At 35.8% G+C, this 8745-nt stretch overlaps 1 non-coding gene across 1 annotated transcript; it reads right to left on the reverse strand.

Moving 5' to 3' along the window:
• Positions 1-8247: 8247 nt before the first annotated feature.
• LOC126061847 (U6 spliceosomal RNA) lies at positions 8248-8355 on the reverse strand. Its single transcript, XR_007513901.1, has one exon. It is a non-coding gene; the product is annotated as a U6 spliceosomal RNA (small nuclear RNA).
• Positions 8356-8745: the final 390 nt, after the last annotated feature.

Raw genomic sequence — 8745 nt, forward strand, 5'->3', positions numbered from 1 at the left:
CCACACAAAAAAGAATTCCTTTCTTAGGCTCTACTTCTACGGAAAACAATCTAAGACATTATGCTTCTGAACCACATTGTTGATGGCATCTTTTAACTGACTGTACAGTGAAATCTATAAGAGCTGGGACTCGATGGGACTGCCTTGTTTTTCCAAGTCTGACAAGTTTTCTGCCTTTGACAGGGTGTACTCTTACCATTTTTCTATTACTATTAACGGAAAATTTTTGAATTTTTCTTCTCTGACAGGCTTCTGCTGCACACTGGTTCCAGTTTTCGCAGGCTTTACTGTAAATCTCTTCCCTTATCAACTTTAAGAAATCTATTATCAATAAAATTAAAAATAACATTGAGCAAGATTCTTAAAATCATTGTTATAACCATATTTGACTATCTAAATAATCTAAAATAAAAAGTTATCTCTTCCAACTTCTGCAGTTTTAAGCAAATGCTTCATGATCATATTTCCATACAGCTTCAACATCATATTTTCATATTGGCTCTCTATAATCCTAAAATGATTCAAAAAGTTAAAATGGAAGAACCAGGGAAATTATGAATTAAAAAAATCCCAATATGTTTTTATAGATGAGAAACTCATCAATATTATAAAAAGTCAAGCCAATTTCTCGTTTCTTGATCAAATTGTTGTTTTTGTTTTTTGCATAGGCTATTTGGCAAATCAACAAAAAATTAGGACAAATTTTTTAAAAATCAAGTGGGAAAGTTCTTTATAAGGAAACTGATGATTATGCCAACACCAGGTTCGATTTACTGTAATAACTTTAATGAAGCCCGCCATCTTTTCCAGACTACACAATTTACAAAACTGTACAAGGAGATGGGCTCTCAAATAAACACATTACCTACCAAGCATTTTAGTCATTCAGGGAGATAAACATAAATTAAATAATATAAATAAACTTTCTAATCAGTATCTTCGTAATGCTGCAGCCTAAGGAGAACATAAGAATGTCTACTTTTTATACATATATATATATATGTCTAATGAAAGAAAGTGTTTTCACTGACTAATTTTGAGTTGGATGAATGAACAATGCTGCTAGAATGCCAGAGGCCTTCAAATAAATGGATTACAGCAACTAACCCTATATTTATTTGTGACTTTTGACACATAATAAAGACCTTATCTTTTCCCATTCCAGTAAATATGGATGTGCAGAATCATCAGAGATTAAGCAGTTGTTTTGTCAAAGATCACTGCAGAAATAATGTTTATCCTTAACCTTTTGCTCTCTGGTTTCTGCCATCAGTACATTACTCAAACTCCACTCTGAGAACCACTGACAACCCTAATCATCAAATCCCATGATTCCTAAGAGTCTAGATAGCCAACATTTTAAAGTAAAAATAAATTGAAATCTTTCATTGTGTTTACACTATCAACAACATCTAATAAACACTAAAACTCTCTGGACAAATAAGCTTCTCCAACTGCTAATGACTTCTGTTCATGTGGGAATGAACAGTGCAGTCAGAAGATACCTATAAAGATTTCCATCATCTTGAAGAGCTGGATATGAAGTATATTGTAAGAGAATACATGCAATTTATCTCAAAGTCACCAAGAAATGTTATCTCTGCTTTCATTAGAAAGTCAGCTATTAAAATACATAGCATACCAGGGACTCAAGAAAAAAAAAAGTCAAAAGTGACTGCAAGTAAAGTTGAGACAAAAAAACCACTGCTGTTGAGTTGATTGTGACTCATAGCGACCCTATAGGACAGAGTAGAACTGCCCCATAGAGTTTCCAAGGAGCAATTGGTGGATTTGAACTGACGACCTTTTGGTTATCAGCCATAGCACTTAACCACTTCCACCAGTGTTTCCAAAGTTGAGATGAAGACTGGGAATCTGAAAATAGTAAATGCAAAGATCAATTATTCTAGGTAGATTAATACAATATTTTAAATTTAAAGGTAGGTTGAGAACTGGGAGATTAATCTTTTCTGTATCTTGGGTGAAAAAAAATATTTTTTTTTTTCCTAGAAGAAGAAGTTCTGCGACCAAGATCTTAAGAGCTCAACTAAAACCAATGTTTATTACTGCAGATGGCAATTGGTTTATCTGGAAGAGAAGAGATGGGGAATGGAGTTCTCACTGGCCTCTCTATGTAAAATGAGCCTCTTAAAAAGCTTCTCCATTCTGATTCAATACAGAGTTATTAATTTGCTAGATTTCAATTCATTTACTATAACTTTCCCACATCATTCACTGAAGAATGGGAGAGAAAGAGTATACAAGTTAGCTAGGCCCAAAAAAGTAAATACAGACTGTTGATCACTCCTGTTTTCATTTTCCTGTATTAGCAGTGAAGGCCCCCTTTTCCTGATCATTCTGTGGAGGCAGTCCACCTTATGTCTTTATTTCTTGGTTGTTTGAAGACCTTGGGAAATCTCCATATTTAAGTTTCAAATTAAACCCATAATATCCCCCATAACCTGCTCTTCATTGTATTTTTACTCAGTTTCACTGTTAAAAACAAAAGCAAATCCAGTCACACATTTCAGAAAACAGGGTGTCATTCTACAAACCTCTCTTATTTTACTTCTTTCAGTCTGGCCAAACTTTGGGGATTGAGAGCAGTTTCCAGCTGACAGCCAGCAGGAAAACAGGACTTCAGTCCTATAGTTGCAAAGAACTGAATTTTGCCAACAACTTGAATGAGTTTGGAAAATGACTCTGTGCTCCAGAAAAGAGCACGGCTTGTCAATACCTTAATATCAGTCCTGTGAAAATTGGTAGAGAACCCAGTCGTGCTTGCCCAGATTTCTGACCTACAGAATCTGTGATATAATAAATATGTATTGTTTAAGCCAATAAATCTGTGATAATTTGTTATACAGCATTATAAAATGAATACAATATTTCTCCAACCAACACCATCCATATTATTGATTGCCTACCATGGAATCTTCTCTCCTTCCCTACCAATTGCTCAGCCTAACCCCAGCTTGCCGAATGGTAGTTCTGATTTTCTAAACCAGCTCTGGTAATAGAATTTGCATTGCCAGAAAGTAGTTCTACAATCCAGCCAGTGGCCAATGATTCTCCCAGTAATTGTTATGGGTCACAGGGTGGGCATAGGATCTAAATTGAACTGATAAGGCTGGATTAAAGGGCTCTAGTCTGTGTTTGAAGGAGAAAGATACATATCCAGTATATACACGAAGAAACACGTTGCCCTGGATATTGCTCATCTGTGACCACAAAGAAAGCAACCCTGAAGACAAAGCTGAGATGGAAGAGGAAGGCATATCTGAAAGAGTAGCAGAAGAAGGGCCCCCTTTTCTCAATCATAATATTCATGCAATCCACTGTATCTCTTTACTTCTTGGTTACGTGAAATAATAAATTGATTTTCATTGACTGAGCCAAGTTAAGTCTGAACTTTTGTCAGATGGCAATAAAAGGCATTGCATGTGATAAAATATACAAGTACCCTATGCAAAGAGAAGTTACAGAAAGTAGCTACTTACAATGAATTCCAAAGAAGCTTTCATACAAAAGATAGTAGCTATCAGGATTAAAATTATCTGTAAATCATATGACTTTACTTATACTAGAAGCATCCCCCCAGCATAAAAAAAATAGTATCTAATAAATGCTTGCTTTGCTGACAATTCAGAAAACAATAAAATAAAATTCTATTCTTCATTTAACATTTACAAAAAACACTCCATCATGATGTGAATATTACAGGAACCTTGGAGAAATGTACGCATGTCTTTCTATAATTTGTAATATTTGGCAAAAGAAGCATTTTTAAATGTATTCTAGGCTTTAGTAAATAAGGTTTTTAAAAAGTAACCTCATAGGAAAAGGATCTTAATGGAAATATGACTCAAGAATGAGTTACTAATCTAAAAAAATTCAATTCTGATGACCACAAATGCAAAGAATTCTAATAAAAAAAAATCGAAGAGGATTCACAAAGCATATTGTACTCTCATTGATGAGTTCCTTATTGTGTTCAGATACGTGGGAGGGTGTATAAAAAACGCCTCCATTTGTTCGGTATATATGATTGCTTGAGATTTATAAATCTTCTTATTCCTGTATTGAAATTCAAGTTAAACATTTGGAATCCAGTAGAATGGAATTTCCATGAGATCAAGGGTTTTTAAAAATTTTGATCACTGCTGTGCACAAAACAGGCATTCAATAAATATTTGTTGAAAATATTTTGTTCCTAGTCAAATATAAAGATTAGTAGATTGTGATTTTGTGTTTACATTTTACCTTCCCCAATAAAAATAAACAAGCAAAAAAAAGAACTACAAAAAGGCATACAGTTACAAAAGACAAGTGATTGCAGGTGATCCCTAAAAGGGAGTGAGAACAAGCAACAATATGCAAATACAATAAGTGAGACTGAAAAAAAAATTTTTTTCTCCAAATAAATTTAATGAAACATCTGGTAGTATCTAAGGATTCTACCTCGATTTTGGCAACCCAAAACAACATTCTCTTTAAAATGGCATTTGGTTGGAGTGTAGGGGTGGAAAGGGTTCAAACTGAAAGCTGGCTGCCAATAAGCCATCTTATAATACATTCTGTCAGTTCATAAGCCTTATCTCTGACTACAGCAGTTGTTGCAGAATTTCCATCCAGGAGAAAATCTTTCTGAGAAACAGATACAAACTGTGGGAGAAAGCCACACCAGCTACAAATATTTTTCTTCTCAAATATAATCAACAACCATATACAGTAAAATCTGCAAAAGCCAAACCCGTGTAAGGTAGAAACCTGTCAAGCAGGAAATCTCAAATATTTTCCACTAAAATGAGCAATAGAAAAGTGGTAAGACTGCACCCTCTCAATGGTGGAAAACTTGTGAGACCAGGAAAAAACAAGGCAGTCTTGTCAAGTTCCAGCTCTCACAGGTTTCACTGTATATACACAGAACTTATAACACAACTCTGATTTTCCTTTGATAAACCATGCTTCCTAAATTTTAATATATGTGTTTTGATGAGACCTTTCCCCCATCTTTTGCTCCACAGGTGACCACATGTTCAAAGTCTGTTCAATCAGCATAATTCAGTGCTCTGTCTAGGATGATTGACAAATATGGAAGGATTACGCACTATCTGGAATCCCTTGGTGGCATAAGCACTCAATTACTAGTCAAAAGGTTGGCAGTTTGAACCCAGCCAGAGGCACCTTGGAAGACAGTCCTGGTGATATGCTTCCAAAAGTTCCCAGCCTTGAAAACAATATGGAACAGTTCTACTCTACTCACATGAGCTCACCACGAGTCCAAATCGACTTGAAGGCAACTAACAACAACTAACTCAAGCAGAAAGCCTATTTAAGAGAAAAATTTGATGAAGAAAAGTGGAAAACTGAGAGATGATGGAGGTGACAGAGACAGAGAGAATCCCAATATCATTACTTGAACTCATGAACATAGCTATGCCTAGAAACAGTTCTATTACTAGTAATTTTCAAAAAAAAATGTGTTTATAATTTTCACTTTTTATTCACAACAGTTTTAATGGGTTTTCTGTATGTGGAACACAACAAGCACTGGCTAGTGCAGAAATTGATGCTAGTGAATGAGTTAAAAAATCAGGGAATATGGAAAGTTTAGAAAAACTAATTAGGCTAAATTTGGAATAAACAGAAATCTGATCTCCATTTATATTATAGGATAAGCTTCTAATTGTCCATAGGACTCAGTGATAAACTAGCAGGTGAAGTTAGTACTTGATGCCAGCTGGAACCACATAACCCATCGAGGATATAGTGGTGGAAACCTTCGTTCTTGAAGTAACAGAAATCTCAACTCCAGCTGCCTTAAACAATGTTTGTAATGAGTGGGTGTTTGTAATGAGATTAAAGACGTAAAGATTTACAGCCTTGGAAACCTCTTCTCTGTCCTATAGGGTCGCTATGAGTTGGAATTGACTCAACAGCAGTGGTTTTTGTAACTGGAAAGACCAAAAGCGGCAGAACAATCTTTATGCATTATTTGATCAGGGCTACAGGTTTTTTTTTTTTACAGGTGTCATTTATCTGATAATTTTATCTGAGAATTCCCAGATTCCAAACTTAATCTTTGCATTCAGCCTAAATTGGCAAACTAGGTTATGTATCCACCCCTGATTGTGGGCAGGAGGATGAAATACACAGATTCCTTGAAAAAAATCAGAAGTCTTCCCTAGAACTGGCATGGAGGCAGGGTCTGTGTAATGGATGGACATAATGGGGAAATTAAACTGTTGGTACATTTAGGAAAGGGAGTAGCAAGTGAATAGATGCAGTGAAGGCAAACAGCAAGAGCCTACTTGTTTGGATGAGCCCTAGGAACAAGATTATCTCAAATATAGAGAAACTAAAATTACTAGATTGTAGGTTAGATGGACACTTTCAACAGGACTCTCGCTACATGACTAAAAAAAAAAACCCAGGAAATAGTAAGAAACCAAATAAAACTATTTTGAGAAGAGAAAAAAAAATCACTTGATCAATGATCATTTTCCCAAGATCAGTTTCCTAGGTTATCCTCCACATAGCAATTGTTGGCTATCCCTATATACTTTTCTATAGAAAATGTCTCCATTGCTCCATCTATACTCCTCTAGCTTTTTGTAATGCACTGGCAGAGTTCAACCTGCCAAATTTAACATGTTTTTGTCAGCTATGCCCACCTGCAGAGTTCCATCTGCATCTCTGGTACTCAGTACTTCCATGCTCTCCTTCACTTCTGGTAGGAATGTTCTGTCCATACACATAGGCCAAAGTGCTGTAAGAATTAATACTCCATTGGATCACTTGAATCCTGAACCAAAGATTCTCAGGATTTGCGGTATGAATTCTCCATTTCTTTTGCCCTTCTTGTGAGATAATTTTGAGATATTCGTGTTTCAATTTTCCCCACACATACCTATGGGATTAAATCCAGTCATCCATGGTTGCTTTCCCTTCCATGTAGCACTTTCTTAGTTCCCTACTAGTGTTCCCATTTTTACCAAATACAGCGGGTGCATTTTTAAATGCTTGTCTCAAGATTTGCTCCTGGAAAAAAACAAAATATTTTCTTCATTAGGAAATAGCAACTTATACTAATTTTCTTTCCCTCCCTCTCTGCCATCACTATTCAGGTACAAACTGAATGCCATGTGTGTTGTCATGATGACCTACACAGCACAATTACAACCAAAACTTACAGGAAAAGAAGGATGTCTGTGGGCTGATGCTAACTGGATTCAATAGCCATATAATGTTCTTCATCAACTAGAACCCCTGACCTTATAGAATAATTGCTTTACCCAAGCATCAGGGGGCTACAATACTTACAAAGTAAATGGATATATGCCATGAAAAAGAGACCAACATGCATTGCTATTCTTTCATTTATTGTCCAAGGGACCAAGTGGGAAACTAGTTACTTAAGATAATCAAATGGGAGGCCAAAAGATTCCAGAAAGAAGGGAAACTTCATGCAAAGGAAGATACCAGGGTAGATATAAAACTTGAACATAACATAAAGGTGCATTATCCTGTCAACAGATAAAAAGGCAATTTGAAAATATAGGTAAAATGTATTATGGTTATAAACTGTTAGTAGATAGCAAGTAGAATCCATTTGACCTTGATACTACGATTATTTCTTTTTAATGGCATAGGAACCATGACACTGTCTTCATTAGTAAAAAAATAAAAAAAGAAGTTATGCTAGCATAACATTTTATTCAACACTGAACAATATTTATATAATGATAATTATATAAATATTCCACTGTGTATCTGTCAGTTTGTCATACTGCGGTGGCTTGCATGTTACTGGAAGCTTTGGTACTGGTATTTCTAATACCAGCAGGGTCCCCCTCGGTGGACAGGCTCCAGCAGAGCTTCCAGACAAGGACAAACTAGGAAGAAGGGCATGACAGCCTACTTTTGAAAAAATTGGCCAGTGATAACCTTCTAAAAAACAGTGAGGAAGCATCTGATATAGTGCCAGAAGATGAGCCCCTCAGGATGGAAGACACTCAAACTATGACTGGGGAAGAGCTGCCTTCTCAAAGTAGAGTCGACCCTGATGTCATGGATGGAGTCAAGCTTTTGGGATTTTTATTTGTTAATGTGGCATGACTCAAAATGAGAACAGCTGCAAATGTCCATTAAGAGTTGTAGCATAGAATGTATAAAGTATGAATCTAGGAAAATAGGAAGTCAATTGGCAGCCAAGTTCTCAACTACTGTGCCAACAGGGCTCCAAAAATTATGGAATGCTTCATGAATTTGTGTGTCCATCCTTACACAGGGGCCATGCTAATCTTCTCTGTTTTGTTCCAATTTTAATATAGGTGCTGTCAAAATGAGCACTCCTGGTCATTCGTGAGTTGACATGGACTGGTATTGGCCATTTTGAATCAGACAATCATGGTCTACTGTGTCAGGAATGACAAACTGAAGAGAAATGGTTCATGTTCATCATAAAAAAAGCATTTCAAGATCTATCCTGAAGTACAACACTGTCAGTGATAGGATAATATCCTTATGTAAGAAAGACCAGTTAATATAGCTATTATTCAAATTTACGCATCAACCACTAAGGCCAAGGATATAGAAATTGAAGATTTTTTACCCACTTCTGTAATCTGAAATAGATCAAACCTGCAATAAGGTGCATTGATGATTACTGCAATTGGAAAGCGAACATTGGAAACAAAAAAGGATTGTTAGTTGGGAAATATGTCCTTGATGATAGAAACA

The sequence above is a fragment of the Elephas maximus genome, chromosome 18, assembly GCF_024166365.1.
Source record: "Elephas maximus indicus isolate mEleMax1 chromosome 18, mEleMax1 primary haplotype, whole genome shotgun sequence".
In the NCBI taxonomy this organism is placed as follows: Eukaryota; Metazoa; Chordata; class Mammalia; order Proboscidea; family Elephantidae; genus Elephas; species Elephas maximus.